Below are 12785 nucleotides of genomic sequence, written 5' to 3' on the forward strand. Positions count from 1 at the left end.
TGGAATGTCCTATAAATATCAATTAACTCCATCTCGTTTAATGTATCATTTAAAGCTTGTGTTTCCTTATTTATTTTCATTTTGGATGATCTGTCCATTGGTGAAAGTGGGGTGTTAAAGTCCCCTACTATGAATGTGTTACTGTCGATTTCCCCTTTTATGGTTGTCAGTATTTGCCTTATGTATTGAGGTGCACCTATGTTGGGTGCATAAATATTTACAATTGTTATATCTTCCTCTTGGATCGATCCCTTGATCATTATGTAGTGTCCTTCTTTGTCTCTTCTAATAGTCTTTGTTTTAAAGTCTATTTTGTCTGATATGAGAATTGCTACTCCAGCTTTCTTTTGGTTTCCATTTGCATGAAATACCTTTTTCCATCCCCTTACTTTCAGTCTGTATGTGTCTCTAGGTCTGAAGTGGGTCTCTTGTAGACAGCAAATATATGGGTCTTGTTTTTGTATCCATTCAGCCAATCTGTGTCTTTTGGTGGGAGCATTTAGTCCATTTACATTTAAGGTAATTATCGATATGTGTGTTCCTATTCCCATTTTCTTAATTGTTTTGGGTTCGTTATTGTAGGTCCTTTCCTTCTTTTGTGTTTCTTGCCTAGAGAAGTTCCTTTAGCAGTTGTTGTAGAGCTGGTTTGGTGGTGCTGAACTCTCTCAGCTTTTGCTTGTCTGTAAAGGTTTTAATTTCTCCATCAAATCTGAATGAGATCCTTGCTGGGTAGAGTAATCTTGGTTGCAGGTTTTTCTCCTTCAACACTTTCAATATGTCCTGCCACTCCCTTCTGGCTTGCAGAGTTTCTGCTGAAAGATCAGCTGTTAACCTTATGGGGATTCCCTTGTGTGTTATTTGTTGTTTTTCCCTTGCTGCTTTTAATATGTTTTCTTTGTATTTAATTTTTGACAGTTTGATTAATATGTGTCTTGGCGTATTTCTCCTTGGATTTATCCTGTATGGGACTCTCTGTGCTTCCTGGACTTGATTAACTATTTCCTTTCCCATATTAGGGAAGTTTTCAACTATAATCTCTTCAAATATTTTCTCAGTCCCTTTCTTTTTCTCTTCTTCTTCTGGAACCCCTATAATTCGAATGTTGGTGCGTTTAATGTTGTCCCAGAGGTCTCTGAGACTGTCCTCAGTTCTCTTCATTCTTTTTTCTTTATTCTGCTCTGCAGTAGTTATTTCCACTATTTTATCTTCCAGGTCACTTATCCGTTCTTCTGCCTCAGTTATTCTGCTATTGATCCCATCTAGAGTACTTTTAATTTCATTTATTGTGTTGTTCATCGTTGCTTGTTTCATCTTTAGTTCTTCTAGGTCCTTGTTAACTGATTCTTGCAATTTGTCCATTCTATTGTCCATTCTATCTCCAAGATTTCGGATCAACCTTACTATCATTATTCTGAATTCTTTTTCAGGTAGACTGCCTATTTCCTCTTCATTTGTTAGGTCTGGTGGGTTTTTATCTTGCTCCTTCATCTGCTGTGTGTTTTTCTGTCTTTTCATTTTGCTTATCTTACTGTGTTTGGGGTCTCCTTTTTTTTTTTTTTGCAGGCTGAAGGTTCGTAGTTCCTGTTGTTTTTTGTGTCTGTCCCCAGTGGCTAAGGTTGGTTCAGTGGGTTGTGTAGGCTTCCTGGTGGAGGGTACTAGTGCCTGTGTTCTGGTGTATGAGGCTGGATCTTGTCTTTCTGGTGGGCAGGTCCACGTCTGGTGGTGTGTTTTGGGGTGTCTGTAGACTTATTATGATTTTGGGCAGCCTCTCTGCTAATGGGTGGGGTTGTGTTCCTGTCTTGCTAGTTGTTTGGCATAGGATGTCCAGCACTGTAGCTTGCTGGTCGTTGAGTGAAGCTGGGTGCTGGCGTTGAGATGGAGATCTCTCGGAGATTTTTGCTGTTTGATATTATGTGCAGCTGGGAGGCCTCTTGTGGACCAGTGTCCTGAAGTTGGCTCTCCCACCTCAGAGGCACAGCACTGAGTCCTGGCTGCAGCACCAAGAGCCTTTCATCCACAGGGCTCCTTAATTTGGGATGATTCGTTGTCTATTCAGGTATTCCACAGATGCAGGGTATATCAAGTTGATTGTAGAGCTTTAATCCGCTGCTTCTGAGGCTGCTGGGAGAGATTTCCCTTTCTCTTCTTTGTTCTCACAGTTCCCAGGGGCTCAGCTTTGGATTTGGCCCCGCCTGTGCGTGTAGGTCGCCGGAGGGCGTCTGTTCTTTGCTCAGACAGGACGGGGTTAAAGGAGCCGCTGATTCGGAGGCTCTGGCTCACCCAGGCCGGGGGGTAGGGAGGGTCACGGAGTGCGGGGCGGGCCTGCAGCGGCAGAGGCCGGCGTGACGCTGCAGCCTGAGGCGCACCGTGCGCTCTCCCGGGGGAGCCGTCCCTGGATCCCGGGACCCTGGCAGTGGCGGGCTGCACAGGCTCCCCAGAAGGGCGTGTGGCTAGTGACCTGTGTTCGCACACAGGCCTCCTGGCGGCGGCAGCAGCGGCCTTAGCGTCCCATGTCCGTCTCTGGGCTCCGCACTCTTAGCCGCGGGTCGCGCCCGTCCCTGGAGCTCTCTCAAGCAGCGTTCTTAATCCCCTCTCCTCGTGCACCAGGAAACAAAGAGGGACGTAAAAGTCTCTTGCCTCTTCGGCAGGTCCAGACCCCTCCCCGGACTCTCTCCCGGCCAGCCGCGGCGCACCAACGCCCTGCAGGCTGTGTTCACGCCGCCAACCCCAGTCCTCTCCAGGCGCTCCGACAAAAGCCGGAGCCTCAGCTCCCAGTTCCGCCCGCCCCGGCGGGCGAGCAGACAAGCCTCTCGGCTGGTGAGTGCCGGTCGGCCCGATCCTCTGCGCTGGAATCTGTCCGCTTTGCCCTCCGCACCCCTGTTGCTGTGCTCTCCTCCGCGGCTCCCAAGCTCCCCCACTCCGCCTCCCGAAGTCTCCACCCGCGAAGGGGCTTCCTAGTGTGTGGACACTTTTCCTCCTTCACAGCTCTCTTCCGCTGGTGCAGGACCCGTCCCTATCCTTTTGTCTCTGTTTAGTTTTTTCTTTTGCCCTAACCAGGTACGTGGGGGGTTCCTTGCCTTTTGGGAGGTCTGAGGTCTTCTGCCAGCGTTCAGTAGGTGCTCCGTAGGAGTTGTTCCACGCGTAGATGTATTTCTGGTGTTCTTTCCCATTTTACTGTTTTCTAAAATCAGAGGGAGAAAGACATGGAGATACATTGAGAGAAAGACGTGGAGACACAGCTTCACTTTTTCTCTGTGTTTCGCATTCACAGATACCCCAGCTGACGGAACAGCAAGTGCTTCCTTAAAGGGGGGGAGGGGGAGGGGCTCTCTAGATGATTTCTAGGGAGAAGGCAAAGCAGTTTCGTTCCTAGATGTATTCATTCTACTCTAACGTGACAGCCTTTTCCCATCCTTTCTCTGGCCTTCTTCACCCACTCCATAGCACATCTATGGCCAAACCCACGTGTACGTAACGAGCCAGGTGAGCCAGAGGGCCTGAGCGGAGATTGTTCTGATCATGTTTACAAACCCACATTTCTCTGCAAGAAGCTCACTTCAAGCCTTCTTATCTCCCTCCTGCCTTGCTTCCAGCTATTCTGTGAATCACATTAAAGTTCTTTATCTCATGAAACACATGCAGGATCAATAGCCATGCTTTCCCGCGTGTGTAATGTCTGCTGAAGAAAGCGGCAGGGCCTGACTCACTATGGGCACGCTTGCCCCCGCCTTGTTGCAGGAGATGCCATATGAAGCCACGAAGCCCTGGCCATTGGGTTCAAGGTGAGAGCTCTCCCAGCCTCACCTGAGGCTCATAGGACATCCACAGAGCGTCCTGTTTTTTGGAGGATTCTCAAAGGAATTTCCTTCCGGTCTTGGTATTAGGATTTGTTGTTCTTCTTCCAAAGAACCATAGTTGGTTGGTTGTTTCAATGGTGGTATCACCACCCCCGCAAACCCCCAAGTTGTTCAGTCACCGAAAAGCCTAAAGCCGCATCTGTGGCTCACTTGTGGCATCTAGGACTTCAAAGATACATGTTGCGTCCTAGTAACTAGCCTTATTTCTGGCTGGATTCGGGTTCCAATGATGTTTAAATTTTTTGAAATGCATTTACCTGTTACTTCTACTTCTATTTTATGATATCTTCATGAATTGCATACTACTTTAAAAGCTGCTGTAAGTTTTTTTGAACAAGCTGGGATATAAATTTTACAAACCCAAGTCTTTCCATCATGCTAGGACTACAAGGGCTTAAGGAAAGATGTAAAGAAAATATAACCCAATCCTCAAAATGCCTTCTCCGTAAATCAATTCTGTTTCATCCACTGTTGAAGCCCTAGAACAATGCCTGATGTGTGCTAAGCACTCGGTAAATTTTTGTTGAATGATAATGGCCGATTTTCAACCCTTCCTTCTGTCCCAGAGACCTGACTGCTTCTAATCTTTACTGAAGTCCCGAAACTCAGTCCCCTCCCTACCATCTTGCATGTACCCTTCCCCTTGCTTTCTGTCTAACCATAAATCTACCAGCGCTTTCACGCCTTCATTTTGGAGGGGGTGGTGACGTTGAGATATAAGGTCTACTGTACTGCCACATCTGCCCAATCTTTTGCCAATAACTACCTACAACACCCCAGAGAAGATGCTGGTACCGATTCTAGTGAATGAATCAAATGACTCGCAAGATATTGATTAAGCTTCAACCACATGCCCTACAGGAAAGACGTACAAGGCCTTGGCCCCTGCTCTTAGAACTTAAATCAGTTTCCTAAAATCACTGAAACTACGCTGCCACTGAAATACAGACTATCTTCTCAATAAGTAAATTCAAATTGAACCAGCTTGTTGAAGCAGGAAAGAGACTTGGTTTAAGCCCAAACTCTTGCTCTCGCCAGTTCTGTAAGGTTGGGGCATCATCTAACTCTTCCTGACCTTTGTTGACCCATCTGAAACCAATCTAAATATCCCTGGACTTCCCCAGTAGATGAACAGAAATAACAATCATACGAGATTTAATTTCCAAATTTCGATGGCTCTTAATAGTCAGCCCCCTGCCAAAAAGAGAACCAAGGCATTGCTTCCCACCCTGCCCTCCCACCCAAGTCCCTCCTACTTTATTCTGGAAGTTTCTAAGTCCTCCTGTTTCCTCTGCTATCCCAGCTCCCACACCAAGGCAGCTCACAGCCTACCTGCCTCTGAGGCTTCTATGACAAGACTGCTTTCCCAAGGCAAAGGAATTGTTCCCCAGGGACACTCTGCAACCCTAGGGTTCTAGAATGCATGGAGTCTGTGATAGAGAGAGGGCATGGGCGGAGAAGAGCACACTCTGTCACCTGTACCCCCCACTAGCCTCGTTTGTGCCTGGGATGTCACATACCTTTCAGGAAAGCCCAAAACCAGACCTGTAGGCTGAGCGCAACCCAAATGCCACACATGGGATGGCATTCTCTCCCGTCACAAGTGCCTCTTCTCTCCTCTCCAGACACCCAGCTACAAAATTTCCTTCTCTGACCCAACAGATCACGCTTATCAGCTCTTGTCGATGTCTTATAAATGCATCCAGAAAGGACCCTAGCCTACGATCTGTCGAGTCAGGGCTGGATCCAAAGCTGCATTATACATGAAAGACGACCCACTCATAAAACCTCTACAGTCCCTCTCGACTAAAGCAGCTAATGATTTGAAGGAATCCAGCACTTCCTGGAGGGTACAGCAGGGCCAGGCAGGACAGCACGTCACTGGGAGCACTGACTTTGACTGTGCAGGGGTGAGGAGGTGGTACCAGGACCTGCCCTAACCTGGCAGCCCCACATCAGAGGCATTTGCGAGTCTGTCCTGCACAGGGACTATGTTGGCTCAGCAAGGTCACAGAGCCAGAGCAATGCAATGCTGATTTAGGTCTACAGGCCGGCCGTGGAGAGATGCTTAGGGACCTGGGAAGGCCATATCTGTGGAGGCGGCCTGGAGGAAGCAAGAACCCATCCTGGGGAGGGGACCTTGTGTGCAGTCGTTTCACAGCAAATTATCGAAAGGAAATGGCATAGTTGGGTTTACGTTATAGAAGGACATGCTGGGGCCTGTTGAGGAGGGGTAGGAACAGAGACTGGTCAACCAACAAGGACATTTTATAGAAACTCACCCAGGAGATGATGAGAGTCTGACTCAGGCAGTAAAGGGATGCAGAAATGTTTATGAGGCCAAATCGTCAGGGTCTGATGATTGACCAAATGTGAGGGGTAGAGGTGAGTTCAGTTCTAAACCAAAGTCTCTCTCCTCTACTGCAGTAGCTTGAATCAAATCTCTCTTGCCATTTTTAATAAGTGTCTGGTGAACATTTTTTCTGTTAAACCAAAGACAAGCTACCCAAATATGAAGTGGGTGAGGAGTGAGAAGACAGAATGTAGGACTAGAGCCTCAGAGGTCGTGCCCCCAGTTCAGTGAGAGCTAAATGCTTGGGAGGTGTCTTGGGGGCAAGAAGAAATAGCCAGATAAACATAGGAGAAGCCAGGTCTTCTGCCTTCAAATCCAGTGTAGCTAAGCTTGCTTGTGATTGCACAGAGTGTGGTGCGGATGCATACAAATGTGGAAACGTCCACATGTGGGCACACACACAAGCAAACTAGGCAGCCACCTGTGCAGTACAGTGTTAAATGGGGGTGGAGAGGGTCGAAAGCTCTTCCCTTTTGCCAGAAAGGCCACCGTTTCATTTCTGTTCTGACACATAAAATTCTTTTATTAGAAAAAAATATGTTTTATTATGTGATTAGAATTAAGGCTGATTTGATCAGCCTGGGAGAGGTGTATATCTACAAATTCACATTTTTTGCAGTGTCAATAATTGTTGTTGGATCCTTTTCTAATGGCCAGTTTTGATTGGGAAGGAACATGGAAACAGAAGAAACCAGTTTACCTTTCTCTTTGAGAGGGTGAAAGGGCACAGGTTTATAAGATGAGGGTACCAAATGTTAAACACTGCCAAGTTTGCCAATAACAGAGTTTAGTTGAGGTTCTTGTACGGAAAAGAAACTAACCTAATAAACTGAAGCAAAGAAATGGAATTTATTGAAGGAATAAGGCATCTCACAGAATACAAAGACTTGCTGACCTCTAGCACCGTGGAAAGACTCTAGGATCCCACGGTTTGTGATTGGCCCCTACAGATCTCAACCACTAGGAGGATTGTCTCACCGTCATCTGTCCCTCCAGTCCAAATGCATATTCCCCAAATAAAAAAATCAAGCCTGTTTGGGACAAGATTCTATGCCTGAATCAACCAGCTGGAACTGGGATGGGGTCATGTGCAGACGCAGGGCTCCTGGGGGCTCCCTCTGTGAGAAGAACAGTGTGATCAGATTCGGGAAAGGTGCGGTGTACCTGGGCTCCCTCCATACATTACTTCCCAGCCATGTGGCTCTTCACCCTTTATAAAGCCCAAGCACTTCCCCATGACTATTCTCATCCTCACAATTATCACATATGTAGGCTGAGCAGGGACTCTTTCAGACGCAAGGATGCCTTCTTTCAGGTGAGGAAGATGAGGCTGACAAAGCTTAGTGGACTTACCCAAGGTCACAGATAGACTAAGTAGAGGAGGCAGGACTTAACCCTATGTCCCCTGTGCTGCAAAACCAAGTATGTGAGTGTGGGTGTGGGAGAGACAAATGACTACATGGGTAGAAATGCATGAATAATAAGTAAGGGGGTGTCTGGATCAGAACAACTAGAACGGAAGGAACGTGGTCACTTGCACTCTCAAACTAAGCTATTTACAAGAGAGCAAGAAAAAGGGGAGGAGGGATCAGAATACAGATGGAGGAAAGGGAAGAGCAAGAAATAGACTCAGATCAAGAGGAAGACTTCTGGAATCCGCACGTAAAACATACCTATAATGTATCAATGGCAGAGGCTACTCATTGCCCCCACAAGGGCTAGTCTCCCCTTACAATATAGTAAAAACATTCTTAGTAGAATGAATGGCTGCCCAGCTAAGGGTTACATTTCCAATCTCCTTTCCAAGTAGTGGCCACATGGTTCTGGCTTTTGGGGTGTGAGCAAAAGTGACATGTACAAATTCCTTGTCATGCTCTTAAAGGGCATGTCTTTTACCTCTTCCCCCTTTCTACACTCTGGAATACAGAGTTAATGGCAGGAGGTAAAGCAGCTATATTGGACCATGAGGTACAAAACAAGTATGAGGATGGCAGAGACACAAAATGGATAAAGCCTGGGTTCCTGACGATTACGAAGCCACCATACTAATCACTGCCAACCCAGACTTATTTTCAATTCCAAGAAATCATTTTATTATGGCTTTATTGAAGAAATAATATAACGCCATGCATCATGCAGTATTATAGTAGGCACTGGTAAATGCTAAATATTTACATGATTGATATGCAGGCTAAAAAAAAGTCGGTGTATTTGGCTAGGGAATTAGTGGTAAGTTCTATGTCTTCTTTATCTACTTTAAGATTTAAAATGATTATATATCAATAGTGAAATTATTAATAAACTATATTGCATCAATTGAAATTTTTTGAATGCTTACAACTTTTAATACAATTATTCCTCTTCAAGGAATTTTTTTCTCATAGAGAAACTTTTTACTAGAAATTTCTATCAAAAACACAATGACGGTAATTATATGCTTTGGGCTCTTGTGTGAGATTTTTCATAGACTAAATTCCTTTAAAATACAAATTTTAAATCACTGGTTATGAACATTAAATATTTTAAACTTTTTACTGTGGAAAATTTCAAATATATACATGATTAGAGAAAGTAATACAATGAACCCCTGTATACGTATTACACATCTTCAACTACTAACTCCTGACCAATTTTGTTTCATCTGTATGGCCTCATCCACTTCCAATCCTCCCCAAGTGGATTATTTTGAGGCAAATCACAGACATCACACCATTTCATCCATAAATATTTTAGCATATATCTCAGAATAAGGACTCTTTTAAAAACATGATCATCATACCATTCTTTGTTATTATCATTAAACATACAGTGTTTAATTTCCCCAATTATCTCATAAACTTTTTTGCAGGATCCAAATAAATTCCATACATTGCAATAAGTTGATATGTCTCTGTTAGTGTATAGGTTACTTGGACTTTTATGGAAAAGACCAACGATCTTCTGGCTTGTTTAAGCCACTGTTACGTGGAGTCTCTCTGTCACGACAAGGACATCCTAACACCCCATCACTCCACTAGACCTGCAGGGGCCTTGGCCTAGAACCACTGCAGGCTCTGGTCCTCAGGGCAGGCATGTGGCTCACTACCCTGGTCCCCAGGCCTGGACCGACCCAGACAAGGGCAGGACCAGAATCCAGCACCCAAACCTGTCTTGGGCTGAGATATTTCTAGTCCTTATCAGGCCACCCATATGATCTCTGTTGCAACTACTCAACTCTGCTGTTGAGTCTGAAAGCAGCCATAGACAGCATGTAAACAAGTGAGTGTGGCTGTATTCCAACAAAACTTTATTTATGGACACAAACCGGGATTTCATATAATTTTCATAAATATTATAATGTACATTATTACAAATTATAGTTATGTATTGTCAAATTATACTATGAAATACTAAAATATTTTATGTCATGAAATAGTATTCTTTTGATTTTAACCATTTAAAAATGTAAAAACCATTCTTAGCTTGCTGGCTGCACATAAACAGATAGCAGACCAGATTTGTTGGTCTGTGGGCTGTCATTTGTTAAGCCCTGATCTAGTCGAACCTTCTCATCGCTTTTACTGAGAATTAAACTGAGGACCAGAGAGGTGAATTAATTCACCCAAAGTCACACAGCAAGTTGATGACAGAGGCCAAATTAGAACCCCAAATGTACCAAAGAGTAGAATACTCTAATATACAAGAATAGTGTACTCAGGAACCATTTGAAAGGCCAAAGACAGAGAACCAGAGCTTATATTCAATGCCATATGGATACATAATGACAATAGACAGCTTGACTGCAGTGCCCGTTTCCTAGTAACCACAGTCTCTCTGATGAAAGATTGTTCCCACTTGTTATTTATAACTTATTTCCCAATTGGGAGGGTGAGTGATTGGTTTATATTTAGTTACAAGAGCCAGGGAAATCCTGATCTACCATCTTAGGATAGACACAAACCTTATAGCCACAGCTGCCAGGAGATGGGAGAAAGCAAAGAAAGCTGCAGTGTACAGTGTTGTCCCTGTTACCAACAACAAGGGTCACATATAGCAATTACTGACTGCCTGACACAAATAACAGATGGTGTGAGGGGAGACGGGAGGAAAGGGATGCATTCCTATTTATGCTCTACGGAAGCAGTCATTATGAAAAACCTCTCTGCACCTTGGTCATTACTGGGAGCATCTGTTAATTTTGCCTGCCTTTTGACTTTGTTAGCATTACTTTGCTTCTGGCTCCTAGAATTATTATTCATTTCTGAGAATGAATTCTGCTGTCTCTGAAGGGGCTTTCTTGATTCCATTGAAAATTAGATGATCTAAAGTCCAGGAAGAGAGCACAAAGCATTAGAAACCATGAACAGCCTATAAAAAGAAAAGAGTTCATGGGTCTGAGTCAAGAGATTCCAAGTGGAGTTGGGTAGAATTGACAAATTAAGCCAAAATCAGAGAAGGTATGCACTGAAGGGGTCATCTGGAGATTAGCTAGTGCTGTCCAACCCCTTATTTTACTTCTACAGGCTCAGAGAGGGTGAGTGACTTTCATAAGATCACACAGCAGCTTAAGTGCATTCATATCTCTTTATTTGCTGCCCTGTGACCTTTTTGTTGCCTGAGCAGCTGCTAAAACAAGGCAGAAAATATCTCAGAGCAGGCAGATGTGAAGCGCCAACATGATGAATAGATGCAGAGCCTTCACTTCCTTCCATGCACAAATGTAAAGAGACAATTATGTGTCGTTGCAAAATATACAGGAAAGTAGTCAAAAAGCAACATTTGTTAAAAGAGTGAGGAAGATAAGCCTTAAAACAATAACCCATCCCCATTTGTGTGGTGCTTTTTAGTTAACAGAGACCTTGCAACCCCGAGTTGTTTTGTAACAATTCTAAGAGGTTGACAGTGCAGGAAATGTCCCTATTTTAAAGAGAAACTGCTAAAAGTCATAAACACCTGCTGTGTTCCACTGTTCTGAATGCTTCTTAGGTATTAATAAATCCTCATAGTGATCCAATGATGTGGTTAAAATTATTATCCCCATTTTTCAAGGGTAGAAACTAAAGTGCAGAAAGGTGAAACGACTGGTCCAAGATCACTGCCCGTATCTAGATATGGTGGACACACCCTAGGTTGACCCCCCAACAAGTCACGGTTCTGTGTAAACATCTCCCCTTGAGTGTTGGCAGGACTTGTGACTTGCTTCTTATCAACAGAATTTGGGATAAAGAAGGATATTACACAATGATAAGGGGTCAATTCTCCAAGAACACATAGTAATTCTTAAAATGTATGTGCCTAACAACAGAGCATGAAACTTCATGAGGCAAAAACTGATAGAACTGCAAGGGGAAAATAGATGAATCCACTATCATAGTGCGAGACTTCAACACCCTCTCCCAGAAATGGGCAGATCCAGCAGGTGGAAAATCAGTTAGGACATAGTTCAATTCAACAATGCCATCAATCAACTGGATATAATTGACATATAGAATATTTCATCCAACTAATAATATATATTCTTATCAAGCTCACACGGAACATTCACCAAGATAGACGACATTCTGGGCAATAAAACACACCTAACATACCATAAGATGTTAGGTTGGTGCCCACATCCTGGGCCATGAAACACATCTACCTGGTTCACTAGTTGAACTCTTAGAGTTGTTACAAAACCTAACAAATTTAAAAGAATAGAAATTATGCAATGTCTATTCTTAGACCACAATGGAATTAAACTAGGAATCGATAATAGAAAGATAACAGGGAAATCCCCAAATATGTGGAGATTAAACAACACACTTCTAAATAGCACATGGGTCAAAGAAGAAATATCAAGATAAAAGTTAAAATATTTTAAACTAAAAGAAAATAAACCACAACTTATCAAAATTTGTGGAATGCAGCAAAAGCAGTGCTTAGAGGGAAATTTATAGCATTGAATGCATATATTAGTAAAGAAGATCTAAAATCAATCATCTAAATTTCCACCTTAGGAAACTAGAAAAAGAAGAGTAAATTCAATCCAAAGTAAGGCAAAGAAAATAAATAATAAAAATTAGACCAGATATCAATAAAATTAAGAACAGGAAATCAATAGAGAAAATCTATGGAACCAAGAGCTAGTTCTTTGAAAAGATCAATAAGCTCAATAAAGCTCTAGCTGGGCTAAGAAAAGAAGAGAGAACAAGACTAATATCAGAAATTAAAGAGGGGGAGAGACCTTCAAGATGGCAGAGGAGTAACATGTGGAGATCACCTTCCTCCCCACAAATACATCAGAAATACATCTACATGTGGAACAACTCCTACAGAACACCTACTGAACAGTGGCAGAAGACCTCAGACTTCCCAAGAGACAAAAAACTCCCCACATACCTGGGTAGGGCAAAAGAAAAAAGAAAAAACAGAGACAAAAGATTAGGGATGGGACCTGCACCAGTGGGAGGGAGCTGTGAAGGAGGAAAGGTTTCCACACACTAGGAAACCCCTCTGCAGGCAGAGACTGTGGGGGGACGAGGGGGAAAACTTCGGAACTGTGGAGGAGAGCGCAGCAACAGGGATACAGAGGGCAAAATGGAGATTCCTGCACAAAA

The sequence above is a fragment of the Pseudorca crassidens genome, chromosome 5 (assembly GCF_039906515.1).
Source record: "Pseudorca crassidens isolate mPseCra1 chromosome 5, mPseCra1.hap1, whole genome shotgun sequence".
Taxonomy (NCBI): domain Eukaryota; kingdom Metazoa; phylum Chordata; class Mammalia; order Artiodactyla; family Delphinidae; genus Pseudorca; species Pseudorca crassidens.